Source organism: Leucoraja erinacea, chromosome 27 (assembly GCF_028641065.1).
Source record: "Leucoraja erinacea ecotype New England chromosome 27, Leri_hhj_1, whole genome shotgun sequence".
Taxonomy (NCBI): domain Eukaryota; kingdom Metazoa; phylum Chordata; class Chondrichthyes; order Rajiformes; family Rajidae; genus Leucoraja; species Leucoraja erinaceus.
Genome location: NC_073403.1, coordinates 19,872,535 through 19,887,009, shown reverse-complemented (window position 1 = coordinate 19,887,009; position 14,475 = coordinate 19,872,535). Strand labels below are relative to the sequence as shown.

The window sequence follows — 14,475 nt, the reverse complement described above, 5'->3', positions numbered from 1 at the left end:
TATCCTACTGTTCCCTAAAGCAATTCACAATTCTGTGGATGCATTCAGGAATAGTTGATACAAAATGTATTCCTCAGATTACTATGTAAACTGTTTAATTGGTTTTTAAAATACTCTGTCGTGGAATCTTTGAAGTACAGAATATTAGACTAGTCAGGAATGTCCACGAGAGGAACTTTACATTTTCACGTTCTGTTATAATTTGCACAAGACTATTTTTCACACATCATTATTTAAAATTATCTAATAATTACATTTCAGGATTATTGCAAATAAATAAAGATTAAATGTATTTATGTGCATATTTCATTCCAAATGAACATAACTCGTGGATGTTTCAGATGCTGACTGACATGAATTTTATATCTCTCTAAATAGAAACTGGATTACTTTATCAATTGTAAGACTACACTACCTACTTTCAATTAATGTGAAATGTTTAAATCATTAACAGGTCCACACAAAATGTAATCGATATCCTGGGGGATTTTTGGGTCGACCATATCGTGAATGAAAGTAACTTGGGTTACTCATTTTGAACTTGGTGGTGTGTGTACAGGTAGTTAAAATGACTCCAGAGGAAATTACAGGACAGTGATTGTCAGTAGGGGTCTAAGACATAAAGAATCTCTTGTTCTATGCTTTAATTTAATTTGGTTTCTTTGACCAGCATTTATTGTCCTGGAAAAGGAGAGACTACTTGAACTGCTGCAGTTTACAGCTGAATCTAACGGCAGAGTTCATGGATTTGGATCAGATTTTAAATCGGAATAACATGTAGTTTAAAGCCGATGTTTTTGTGTAGTGGTATGCTGTTCTAAAAATAATCTTTGAAGGAAATGGCAAGCATTCGGGAATGATCGGTTTATTCTGTATTCCAAGTTACAAAGTTTTAGTTTTCTAGCAATGAATTTTGCAGCCTCAATTCTATTTCCATATATCAATAACTTTCATTTTATGGATCGTTTTCTTTTTAAATGTTTTGAAATTCGTGCAACCCCCCCCCATCATTTCCTGACAGTTGTGGTAATGTCCAACTTTTATAATGAGCTTCTCTGTCATATAACAAGTAAGCGTGTATCTTAATGTGCTCACAAAATTATTAAATTACTTTGAAATAGTTTCATGACATTAAACTGAGGACTTTCTTGACATGCAGATTTCTTAATAACATTGGATTTAAAGAAGATAAACATATTTAACAGACACAATTGATAGTAATATTAGGGAGGTTGTCACCTGTTGGTTGTCATGACATTTCAAAATTATTCTGGTGGTCACTTTCAACAAGATGTTAAGCATGAATTTTAATAACATGCACTGCAGGCATTCGTGCAGTAATGTAATTTAACAATGATAGCATACTAGTTGAGAAGCATAGTTTTCAATTTACTTATAATTGAATAGTCTGGATTTAATACAGTGATATGAGCTGTGGAGTTTAAATTCAGTTAATTAAATAATCTAGAATAGCCAACTAATAACAGATGGTGACCAGATTGCAGTTTAAAGACCCATTTTGTTAATGTTTTGCAGGGAAAAAATCTGCTTTGCTTGCCCAGTTCTACATTTGCACAATTCCAGTTGCACAAATGTAATTGACTTTCAACTGGCCTCCGATATGGCGCAGCGAGCCACTCGGTTGCTCCAAACAGCAATAGTGCACACGGTATATCCAGGACTCTCGCTTAACTTTTTTTTCCCTGTTGCCAGCCGGGCAACCTAGGCAGCATTTTAGGTTGCCAAATTACAGTTTAGGTGGTCATTTAAGACTGCTCGCATGACACTTGCGATAATGTGCTCGGAAGAAGTGCGTAGTTACCAGTCAGAATTATGGTCAATGAAGCATTCACATATTATTTCTGCTTCAAATAAAGTCACAAACTAAATATATTCACTAATCAAGACATGATATATACCACAATGACATGCAGCAAAATTACAAAACAGTATCTCATCTCTTTTTGCACGTTGCAATGAATGCAATTTCTATTATTTCTTTCCACTTCCAAACAAAATTCTGGTTGGATTATTCAGCGTATGATCAACCTAAGTGAAACCAAGTGCAGGCTTGGCGATTGCTTCGCACAACACCTACACTCAGTTCGCAATAACCAACCTGATCTCCCGGTGGCTCAGCACTTCAACTCCCCCTCCCATTCCGAATCCGACCTTTCTGTCCTGGGCCTCCTCCATGGCCAGAGTGAGGCCCACCGCAAATTGGAGGAACAGCACCTCATATTTCGCTTGGGTAGTTTACACCCCAGTGGTATGAACATTGGCTTCTCCAATTTCAGGTAGTCCTTGCTTGCTCCCCCCCTTCCCCTCCCATTCCCAGCTCTCCCACAGCCTACTGTCTCCGCATCTTCCTTTCTTTTTCCCAACCCCCAACATCAGTCTGCAGAAGGGTCTCGACCCGAAACGTCGCCTATTCCTTCGCTCCATAGATGCTGCCTCACCCACTGATTTTCTCCAGCTTTATCTACCAACGGGATCCCACCACTGGCCACATCTTCCCATCTCCTCCCCTGTCGGCTTTCCGCGGAGACTGCTCCCTCCGTAACTCCCAGGTCATTCCGTCCCTTCCCACCCAAACCACCCCCTCTCCTGGCACTTTCCCTTGCCACCGCAGGAAATGCTACACTTGTGGCTTTACCTCCCTCCTTAACTCCATTCAAGGACCCAAGCTGTTTTTCCAGGTGCGGCAGAGGTTCACCTGCACCTCCTGAAACCTCATCTATTGCATCCGCTGCTCTAGGTGTCAGCTGCTCTACATCGGTGAGACCAAGCATAGGCTTGGCGATCGCTTTGCCCAACACCTCCACTCGGTTCGCAATAACCAACCTGATCTCCCGGTGGCTCAGCACTTCAACTCCACCTCCCATTCCGAATCCGACCTTTCTGTCCTGGGCCTCCTCCATGGCCAGAGTGAGGCCCATGTAAATTGGAGGAGCAGCACCTCATATTTTGCTTGGGCAGTTTACACCCCAGCAGTATGAACATTGACTTCTCCAATTTCAGGTAGTGCTTTCTCCTCCGCTTCCCAGCTCTCCCTCAGCCCACTGTCTCCGCCTCTTCCTTTCTTCTTCCCACCCCCCCCCCCCCTCCTTCCCCCCGCCGCCCCCTCACATCAGTCTGAAGAAGGGTCTCGACCCGAAACGTTGTCTATTTCCTTCGCTCCATGGATGCTGCCTCACCCGCTGAGTTTCTCCAGCATTTTTGTCTACCCATTCACACAAGTTCTGTTATCCCACTTTCCTCGCCCACTCCCTACACATTAGGGGCAATTTTACAGAGACAAGTTAACCTACAAAGCCAATGCGTCTAGGATTTGGAAGGAAACCTACATGATTGCAGGGAGAATGTGCAAATTCAACACAATGCCCGAGTACAGGATCGAACACAGATCTCTGGCGTGAGGCAGCAAGTCCACCAGCTGTGCCACTATATTTTATTTTCCAACACACAAAAAAATTATACGTTGATAACTTTGGTTACTAAAAAAAAACAACTATCCATTTTCAGTCTTAAATCTCTAAGTGATGCTATGTCCCCCTTTACAGCTACTGTATGTTTTAATTCAGTTCAAGACTATGGGGCAGTACATTGGCCATAAAGTTGCTGCTTAACATTGCCAGAGACCCGGAATTGATCCTGAATATGGGTGCTGTCTGTATGGAGTTTGTTCCTTTTCCCTTTGATCGCATGGGTTTTCGTCTTGTACTCGCTAGAATTTAGAAGATTGAGGGGGCATCTTATAGAAACTTACAAAATTCTTAAGGGGTTGGACAGGCTGGATGCAGGAAGATTGTTGCCGATGTTGGGGAAGTCCAGAACAAGGGGGTCACAGTTTAAGGATAAGGGGGAAAAATTTTAGGACCGAGATAAGGAAAACATTTTTCACACAGAGAGTGGTGAATCTCTGGAATTCTCTGCCACAGAAGGTAGCTGAGGCCAGTTCATTGGCTATATTTAAGAGGGAGTTAGATGTGGCCCTTGTGGCTAAAGGGATCAGGGGGTATGGAGAGAAGGCAGATACAGGACACTGAGTTGGATGATCAGCCATGATCATATTAAATGGTGGTGCAGGCTCGAAGGGCCGAATGGCCTACTCCTGCACCTATTTTCTATGTTTCTCCGGGTGCTCTTGTTTCCTTCCACATTCCAAAGGTGTGCAGGAACCTTTTTCAGACCCAACCCAAAACGTAATATTTTCCATTTGTGCAGAAATTCTGTCTGACCAGTTGAGTTACTCCAGCTTTTTGTGCCTTTCAGTTTAAACCAGCATCTGCAGTTCTTTCCTGCACACACGATACTATACGATAGAACTTTATTAATCCCAGGAGGGAAATTGTGTGTGTGCGTGTATAGTTATATATTCACTGTTTTGTTTTCTCGTTTTTAACATTGTATACAGAGTACAGGTGCACAATCTTTTATCCGAAAGCCTTGGGACCAGACACTTTTCGTAATTCGGAATTTTTCAGCTTTCGGATTGGAAGATTTTTAGCGTAGATTTTAACGGCTGGCTCAGTGGTAGAGTGCTCGGCTCATATCCGCAAGGTCGCGAATTTGCGCCTCGATCCCGGTAGTTACTCGATCGCGAGTTTGAGTCTTCAATGTAGTTTTTTCTTGCAGGATAGGAGAGAATAGGGAGGGTTAGGCTGGGATCATTCTCTGCGAGATAATCTTAGAGCGGGAGACAAGTATAGGAGAGGTGTACTGACTGTGTGGGCAGAATTTTGGAAGTGATTGCCCACCATTCTCAAAAGCCGCTGTGTCTCCCTGTCCCTCCAACTCCAGAGGAATCCGCTCCCCGATGGGCCGGGAGGGTTAATAATTGACAATCTGCTGCTACCTGCCTGCTGAGTTAAAAAGTTCCCACGGTAGACTCACGATACACAGTGTATCGTGAGTCTTGCGTGGGAACGTTTTAACGGGCAGGCAGCAGCAGATTGTCGCTCCCTTCAGTTTCACCCCACCTACACCCCTCTGCTTTCCGGCCATGCGTGTGACCCCTCCCCTCCCCTCTCCACTGTCTTCACGTCGGCGGTGCCAGTCACCGGAGACGTCAGGACCAACAGGACACCGACCCCCAGGCCCACTGCAAGCACGGAGATCCCAGAGACCCACAGCCAGCAGCAGCCCAGCCCCGTTCCAACTCCAGAGGAACACGCTTCCCGTAGGGACAGAAGCTGATGGTGTGCAAGGTACGTCTTGTTCTTGGGGTTGCAGATGAGGGGGCGCAGCTCGGGCTGTGACATCTCCGGCCACCCCCCTGGACAGGAGCTGAGACTGGGAACTGTACCGCCCTTGCCCCCTCCCTCTGCAACTGCAAACAACCCCACTCTCCTGCAAGGGCGGTACAGTTCCCAGTCTCAGCTCCTGTACAGGGGGGTGGCCGAAGACGTCAGGACCACCAGAGGCCACTCCCCGATGGCCCGAGCTGCGCCCCCTCATCGGGACACCGACCCCCGGGCCCACTGCAAGCACGGAGATCCCAGATCAGCAACTCCAGCCCAGCCCCGCTCCAACTCCAGAGGAACACGCTCCCCGATGGGCCGCTACGGCGACAAGTGGCAGTTCGCCCACAGCCCGAGCTGCGCCACCCCAAGAACAAGTCGTACCTTGCACACCATCAGCTTCTGCCCCTACGGGGAGCGTGTTCCTCTGGAGTTGGAGCGGGGCTGGGCTGGAGTTGCTGATCTGGGATCTCCCTCACGTCTTTTATGAATGGGGATTTAGTTCCCCTTTCTTCGAGGACCGACCGGAGGTTCCGCTGTCAACTATTTGGGCCGCCCTCGGTGAACGTCTTCAAGGACTTTTCTTCAAGGACTGAAAAAATGTCCGCTATTTGGAGCTTTTCGTTATTTGGATCTTCGGATAAAAGGTTGCGCACCTGTATTATGTTTACATATTCTGTTGTGCTGCTGCAAGTAAGGATTTCATTGGGACGCGAGAGAATAAAACACTCTTGACTCTTGATTTACGTCGCTAATGCGTGGGATTAAACTATGGGTGATTGGTGGTCGGCGTGGACTCGGTGGCTGAAGGGCCTGTTTCCATGCTGTATCTTTAAATTAAACTAAAAACACTAAAACCAGAGGAAATCTAAAGAAGGGTCTTTACCCGAAATGTCACCCAATTTCTTCTATCCAGAGATGCTGGCTGCTCCATGTAGTTCCCCCGCACAATTAAACCATGGAATAGTCTTCACCCTACTATGGGTACCCAACCAGAAGCAATTAAATTTAAGGTAGCTCTTTATTTCCCCAAGAACCCTTTTTTGTTTAAGTTAAAGTCAAGAGAGTTTTATTGTCATGTGTCCCAGATAGGACAATTGGAGGACCCGGAAACCAAGAAGCTTCCGGGGAGTTACTCCAGCTCCAGCGAGTGATTCTGCATTGGTTTTCAGCGGTCGCGGCGACCGGACAGCAATGGCGGCCAGATCTCCCACAATGCAAAGGGAGGGAGAAAGTGGCATACGCCGACCAGTTGCAGTGCGCATGTGCAGGGCGCCACATGCGCACAACCACGGCCGATGATGTGCTGGCCAAAGATCCTCGCTATCAGATCTTTGGTGTTGGCCGTGGTTGTGCGCATGTGTAAGGCGGCCTGCCTTGTCGGCAGATGAGGAATGGGCGGAGACCCGAGACGCGGATACGGGTGGCGGGCAGAGACGGAGAGAGATAGAGGGGTCCGCTCAGAATTAAACGATAGGTGCCCCAGGTGCTTGCCAAGCCGGGCAAAATGGCGTGGTTTTTAGATTGCCCGGCGGGACTGTAGGTTGCCATTGGCTAATTTCGAGCCCTGATATCGCTTGAAAATGACAGCTCATCACCTTCTATGGGGCAACTGAGGATTTACAATAAATGCCAGCTTTGCCAGCAATGCTGATCCCCAGAATGAATTTAAACAATCCGGCATATCGATTCAATTATCGTTTCTCCACATTCAGTACAATATGACTGCTATCTGAAGATTTAACGTACATGACTCTTACTTGCTTTACTCCTCTGTTTGTACCTCATAATTACTAAGTGACCAAATCTAAGAACTGATCCCTCCCAACTTGTTTACGGAGAGCTTGCTGTATAGCCTGCTTCCTTATTTTACTGCTTTGAATGCTTTAATATTTAAATTATAAATTTTGTGTTGTATAAGGATCACGGCAATCTTAACAAACCTTGTCAGCTTTAACATTTGTGAGAATTGACCCTAGACATCTACAATGTGTTTTTCATGTTCTTCGGTTGAACCTCATTTGTGTTGTACAGGGAGTAAATGTGGAAGTAAATGAAAGATGAATTGGAATTGTTCACAGATCTTTTTGTTTGAAGATTATTCCTTGAGAAACTGAATTAATCTTCACAATTAAGTAACAGATTTTGGATTATCAGCTTTGGCAATTATAAAAAAGCAATTACTGAAAATAAGGCAGGTTATTATTACTAGCAGAGAATGGTTAGAGCAATGTTGGGTTGGAGAGCAGAGGTCTAGTCTCCATGTCATAAAATAATCTGAAATGAACATTGAAGGTACAAATAAGGTGTGTATTTTTCATACCCAAATTTGAAGATTATATCTTTTTTGGAAAGGCAGAACAAGTTGCGTACTTTTTCTTCATAAATAGGTGGCTGAGCATGACATGATCAAAGCCTTGAACATTTTTTAGTGATGTATTTAATGGGCAGGTTGACAAACTCATAAGTATACAGGAATAAATGGTTATATTGATGGGGTTAGATACAGAGTGTAAGTATTGGTAATAGTCACTTAGAATTTTGTCTTTTGCCCAATAAATAACATTATTCATGAATGTGAAATGTTCAAATAACTAGATTATTTAAATCATAAGTTTTGTCATTCTGAAAAAGGGCTCTGAACAATTGGGTCACAATGCAGCAATCAGTTTTAACTTTTAGAAAGCGACCATTTTGGAAGAGCACATGGGCAGTTTTCAGTATTCCTGTGTTAAGCTTTTTGAGTAAGAAATTAAATATTTAAAACCAAACCTTTTTATAATGTCCGCAGGGAAAGAAGGCATAATTTGTTTCACTATAAATGTATTTTCCTGCCCTTGTCTTAGTGGAAGGATAACACGGTTTGTGCCCAGCTGGTCACCTTGAATGATAAGTGCTGGTTACCCTTTTTTTGGAGGGGGTAGCAAATTTGTAGATTTATTAGACTGAAGTAAATATAGAAATGAGAATTTTTAAAGTCTTGCTGCAGCCTGCTGTAAATCTCAGAAAGAGAAAGTATTAAACTATTAATGGAAAGAAATGTTGAAGTTTGGCCACAATTCAAATTCTATTATAAGAAGCCAGAAATTGATTTGTTTGTTACTTGAGGCAAATTTAGTTCTGTAGTGAGCAGGCGGCATAAGTGACAGTATGTGTGGCATAAGACTGGATGGTGAAAATCTAACTTGTGAAGAAGTACAAAAAACATAATAAAACAGTTCAGTTTATCATTTTACAGATATGTAGGTGGCGTGGGTCATGGAAATAAGTTTTCATCATAAATCTGTTGTAATGCTGACTAACTGCACACTTTTTTTTTTACATTTTAAACTAGCTTCACAAATCATATGAACTTTATTTGAGATGCTGCCCTTCCCGCTTAGTTACTCCAGCACTTTGTGGCTTTTATCCGGTGGATAAGATAGTACGCAAGCTTCATCTATTTTGGTTTGGTTTTGCAACGTTTTCAGAGCCCCAAGAGCTACACCACGATCCACTCTTTTGCTATCACCACCCCACCCACCTATTTGAGTCCAACTTCAATGTCCAAATGTTCTTTTTGTTCTTTTTCTATGAAACTGCAGGGGAGGTGTGGTGGACAATGGGTGTGGATTAAGCTCTTAGAAACAATGAGTGCCAATGACTAGGTCCAATTTAATTGCACACAACAACCTTAAGTGTATTATGAGCCACATTCAAAAGGTGCTTCATTCCCATTGCCCATACTAGCATTAATGATTTGGCGTGGTTGTAATATGAGATATATCTTGTTTCTAAAATAGCTTAATCTTTTGATTTTTTTTTGGTTATGGGCTGTTAAAGGTTTCCAGGAATGTACAGAACTGACGAAATCAATACAGGCGACAAGCTTTTTGAATTCGATTAAGTTTATTCACAGTAGAACCTGAAAGATGAACATAAATAGGAGGTATCAAGTTGGTGAGGAGGTGTTTTGAGCACTGCAGTCTACAATGTGAGACAAAAAAACAAACTGTTGGAGCAACTCAACAGGTCGGGCAGCATTTGTGGAGGCAGAGGGATGGTCGGTATTTTAGGTTGAAATCTGCACCCTGATTGAGGGTGTAGAGGAAAGATGGCCAGTAAAGATGTGGAGCAGTCAGAGGAGGACACTAAGAAATCCTGTCAAACAGAGAATAATCTCTTTGAAGTGGGCATACCTTTACTGTTTCATTATCTTAGATGGTAAACATGTAATCTAGAGATTACCTATTTGCGAAAGCTATTGCTATTTTTAGTTTTAATTTAGAGATACAGTGCTGAAACAGGCCCTTTGGCTCACCGAGTCCGCACTGTCCAGTGATCCCCGCACATTAACACTATCCTACAGGCACCAGGGACAATTTACACTTACACCAAGCCAATTAACCGACATACCCGCACCTCTTTGGAATGTGGGAGGAAACTGAAGATCTCGGAAAAAACGCACGGTCACTGGGAGAATGTTCAAACTCCGTACAGATAGCTCGCTTAGTCAGGATCGAAGCCGGGTCTACTGGCGCTGTAAATATCACCGTGCCGCCCTAGATATTAACTGATATTTGGTATCAACTAAATGAAGTTGGGTGTCTTGGCTTCAGGTACATGGGCCAGGAGTAAAGTGTAGTTTATAGAGATCAATTCTGAGTGCATGGCCCTTCAAATACAGATATTTGCCCCTAATTTGCAGAATTCCCCAACTCAATGATGAGTGGTAAGAGCAACTCACGACCAGCATCATTGAAAGTGCAAAAGTGATGTAAGTTCAAGGCATATTATCGATTGGTGAGTCCTTTCTTTGAAGGTGGTTGGCAGGGCAGGGCAACTCAGCTGAGTGATGTGTACATTCTGTGCTACATGGGAAGTTGTGGACACCTCCAGCGGTGTAGACAAAGATACCCAGGAAATGCCTACAGCAGTTTGAATTCCTGATGTCAAAACTGGAATGCTGGTGTCATTATGGCACGTCCTTGAGTTGGAGGACTTATGGAAAGCAATTATAATGCACCTTAAGAATGCACAGACAGGGAAATGGATGACCTACTGGCTGATTTGGAGAAGCTGACAGGTAGTTCATGAGCGTTTGTCTCCCTCATTTGCACATAATCCATGAAGCGTCAGCAGGGCTCCACGATTTGCTCAGTTACGGTTGAAGAGTGCGAGAGTAATACTGAGAGGACTTAATACCCGAGGAGCCAACTGCCCATATTGGAGGCCGTAGACATGACATTGCCCTTGCTTAAAAAATTGGACCAAAAAGTTCTGATATGGGGTTGGAAACATAGAAAAATAGGTGCAGGAGTAGGCCATTCGGCCCTTCAAGCCTGCACCGCCATTCAATATGAACATGGCTGATCATTCAACTCAGTATCCTGTACCTGCCTTCTCTCCTTACCCCCTGATCCCTTTAGCCACAAGGGCCACATCTAACTCCCTCTTAAATATAGCCAATGAACTGGCCTCAACTACCTTCTGTGGCAGAGAGTTCCAGAGACTCACCACTCTCTGTGTGAAAAATGTTTTTCTCATCTCGGTCCTAAAGGATTTCCCCTTTATCCTTAAACTGTGACCCCTTGTCCTGGACTTCCCCAACATCGGGAACAATCTTCCTGCATCTAGCCTGTCCAACCCCCTAAGAATTTTGTAAGTTTCTATAAGATCCCCCCTCAATCTTCTAAATTCTATCGAGTACAAGCCGAGTCTATCCAGTCTTTCTTCATATGAAAGTCCTGACATCCCAGCAATCAGTCTGGTCTTGACCTGAACCATTTAATGTTTCTCACCCCCACAGAAGCTGCTTAACCAGTTAACTGCTTCCAGCTTTTCCTGGTTTTAGATTGGATTGTTGCCTCTTTGGTGCCAGATGCCACTAAAGATGTCAAAGATGCCACTAAACGGTCGCAAATCCGCCTGAAGGCAGAGCATGGAGAGTCAAAGGATGTAATTAATGTTCGTCTTGCGAGCAGATTTTGGGGAAATATTACAGAGATAATTATTTCAATGCTATGTGCAAATGATGAATGTTTGAATGGTAAGAAACTGCAGAAGGGAGGTCAATTCAGTAAACCCAATAGGACTATAATATTATTGCAGGGATGCTTGCTTTTAAATTTGGGAGGCAATTTTAAACCAGCTCAGCTGGAATTTGAGAACTGCAAAATGGAGAAACAAGGCAAAAAATGAAGATAAATATATAGTAAAAAGATAGTACAAAAACAAGTACAAATAAAGACTGGCGGTAAATAAGGTCCAAGTAAGGGAAAATGTTAGTACATTCAAATCAAGTCCTTTAAGTCCTAATGTGCACTGCATTTTAAACAAGCTGTAAGAATTAACAGCATAATTTTTTTAGTGTGTGATGTAACTACCTTTGGAGAAATGTGGCTTTAGGGTGATCAAAGGTTAAAACTAAATATTGCAGGATAGTGAATGCTTAGGATGACTACAGTACAGGTGCACAACCTTTTATCCGAAAGCCTTGGAACCAGACACTTTTCGTAATTTGGAATTTGTCGGTCTTCGGAATGGAAATTTTTTAGCGTAGATTTTAATTGCTGGCTCAGTGGTAGAGTGCTCGGCTCATATCCGCAAGGTCGCGAGTTTGCGCTTTGATCCCGGCAGTTACTCGGTCACGAGTTTGAGTCTTCAATGTCGTTTTTTCTTGCAGAATAAATGTCTGTATGAAATGCAGTGTGTTGAATGAATTCCTGAATTTGTAAATGTGCTCGCAGCATTGAATCACCTCTTGCACTCATGTCACCCTAGCGGGGCTACATGCCCTTAGGCGGCCTAGCTCGGGGATTCTTGAATCCCCGAGCTAGGTCGCGAGTTTGCGTCTTGATCCCGGCAGTTACTCTGTCGCAAGTTTGAGTGTTCAATGTAGTTTTTTCTTGCAGAATAAATGTTTGTATGAAATGCAGTGTAGGAGAGGTGTACTGACTGTGTGGGCAGAACTTTGGAAGTGATTGCCCACCAGTCTAAAAAGCCGCTGTGTCTCCCTGTCCCTGGGATAGCAGGGGGCGATCCAGAGGAATCCTCTCCCCGATGGGCCGCTACGGCGACAAGTGGCAGTTTGCCCACAGCCCGAGCTGCGCCACCCCAAGAACAAGAAAGACGTACCTTGCACACCATCCGCTTCTGCCCCTACGTTTTCCTCTGGAGTTGGAGCGGGGCTGGGCTGGAGTTGCTGCTGGCTGTGGGTCTCTGGGATCTCCGTGCTTGCAGTGGGCCTGGGGGTCGGTGTATCGTTGGTCCTGACGTCTCCGGCCAACCCCCTGGACTGGAGCTGAGACTGGGAACTGTACCGCCCTTGCCCCCTCCCTCTGCAACTGCAAACAACCCCACTCTCCTGCAAGGGCGGCACAGTTCCCGTAGGATAGCAGGTGGCCGGAGACGTCAGGACCAACAGGAACCCGCTCCCCGATGGGCCCCTACGACGCCCCGAGCTGCGCCCCGTCATCCGCAACCCAGGTTCCTCTGTAGTTGGAGCGGGGCTGGGCTGGGCTGCTGTTGGCTGTGGGTCTCTGGGTTCTCCGTGCTTGCGGTGGACCTGGGGGTCGGTGTCCCGATGAGGGGGCGCAGCTCGGGGAACGGTTTCTGGTGGTCCTGACGTCTCCGGCCAGTTTGCAGTTTTCCTCTGGAGTTGGAACGGGGCTGGGCTGCTGCTGGCTGTGGGTCTCTGGGATCTCCGTGCTTGCAGTGGGCCTGGGGGTCGGTGTCCCGTTGGTCCTGACGTCTCCGGTGACTGGCACTGACCTGCTGGCATAGCCGACGTGAAGACAGTGCAAAGCCCCCGCGCCGGTGCAATGAGCGGGGAGCTGGAGAGGGGAGGGAAGGGGTCACACACACATGGCCGGGAAGCAGAGGGGTGTAGGTGGGGTGAAACTGAAGGGAGCGACAATCTGCTGCTGTCTGCACGCTGAGTTAAAAAGTTCCCACGCAAGACTCACGATAAACTGTGTATCGTCAGTCTACTGTGGGAACTTGTTAACTCAGCGGGCAGGTAGCAGCATATTGTCAATTATTAACCCTCCCGCGCAATATACCCTCACCTTCTCTTTTATGAATGGGGATTTAGTTCCCCTTTCTTCGAGGACCGACCGGAGGTTCCACTGTCACCTCTGTGGGCCGCCCTCGGTGAACGTTTTCAAGGACCTTTCTTCAAGGACCGAAAAAATGTTCGCTATTCGGAGGTTTTCGTTATTTGGATCTTCGGATAAAAGGTTGTGCACCTGTATTACAGTTAAGAAGGGGTGATGTTGGTGTAAAATTAGAATCGGTTTAGGTGGAGCTAACAAGTGACAAAGGGCAGAAAACTGGTGGGAGTTGTTTAGAGTCCACAAAATCATAGTAGTGAACGGGACATAGAATAAATAAGTAAATTAGAGGGATAAAACAGTAACCATAGGGACTTTTGTTTATGTATAGGTTAGGTATATCAAATTACTAACAATGTATATGAATTTCGATATCATTATGTAGCAATGTTACAAAATTTTGAGATTTAAAAAATCAAGCCTGCAATTTATCCCATCAGATAAAGCATAAAAATAAGTTTAATTTGACACCTAATTCACTTTCATATCTCAAGTATTTAAAAAGTTATGGTCATTTTCATACTCTGAAATTAGCATCTTGTTCCCTATTGATTTTCTACGGACATAACAAAAAGGCTGTGATCGTGGACAGTCAAAAGCCCATAACTTTCTTAAAAATTAAGAGAACTGAATGAAATTTTCAGTTATCATAGATTGAAGCATTCCAAAACAAATATAAAATAATCTTACTTGGATGACCTGAAATTAAAGCATATAATTAGTTAGTTACCCAATTGTAGCTAATTTCAAACTTCAATTACTAGATCTAAACATCTATCCATTTCTTAATAAATGATTAACATTTTTAAATAGCCTAAGTGTCCAAATAATATTCACAATAAAACATGATTTTTAATGAATTTACATTAATTTATAGGCCAAGGAAGGAATTTAGTGTTCAATTGCTGTAAATTAATGTCCATCAGCTTTCCAGTGGGATCCTCTGAACGCGCTGGTTTAGAACGTTCACATTGCGGTAGATTTGTGCCCTCAAATGCCCAGAAAAATACTGCGGGATTTAATGGGCCACAAATTAGCTACTCGCAACATTAAACTTTGTATAAAGGGATCTTAAGAAGCCCTTTTTAACGTAAAAATAAACAGCCTACCATTCGTTTTCCCATGTATGAGATCTGGAC

At 44.1% G+C, this 14,475-nt stretch overlaps 1 protein-coding gene across 7 annotated transcripts in view; it reads left to right on the top strand.

Moving 5' to 3' along the window:
• Positions 1-14,475, top strand: part of hdac5 (histone deacetylase 5) — a 277,929-nt gene that overhangs the window by 13,434 nt on the left and 250,020 nt on the right. The window lies entirely within an intron of this gene.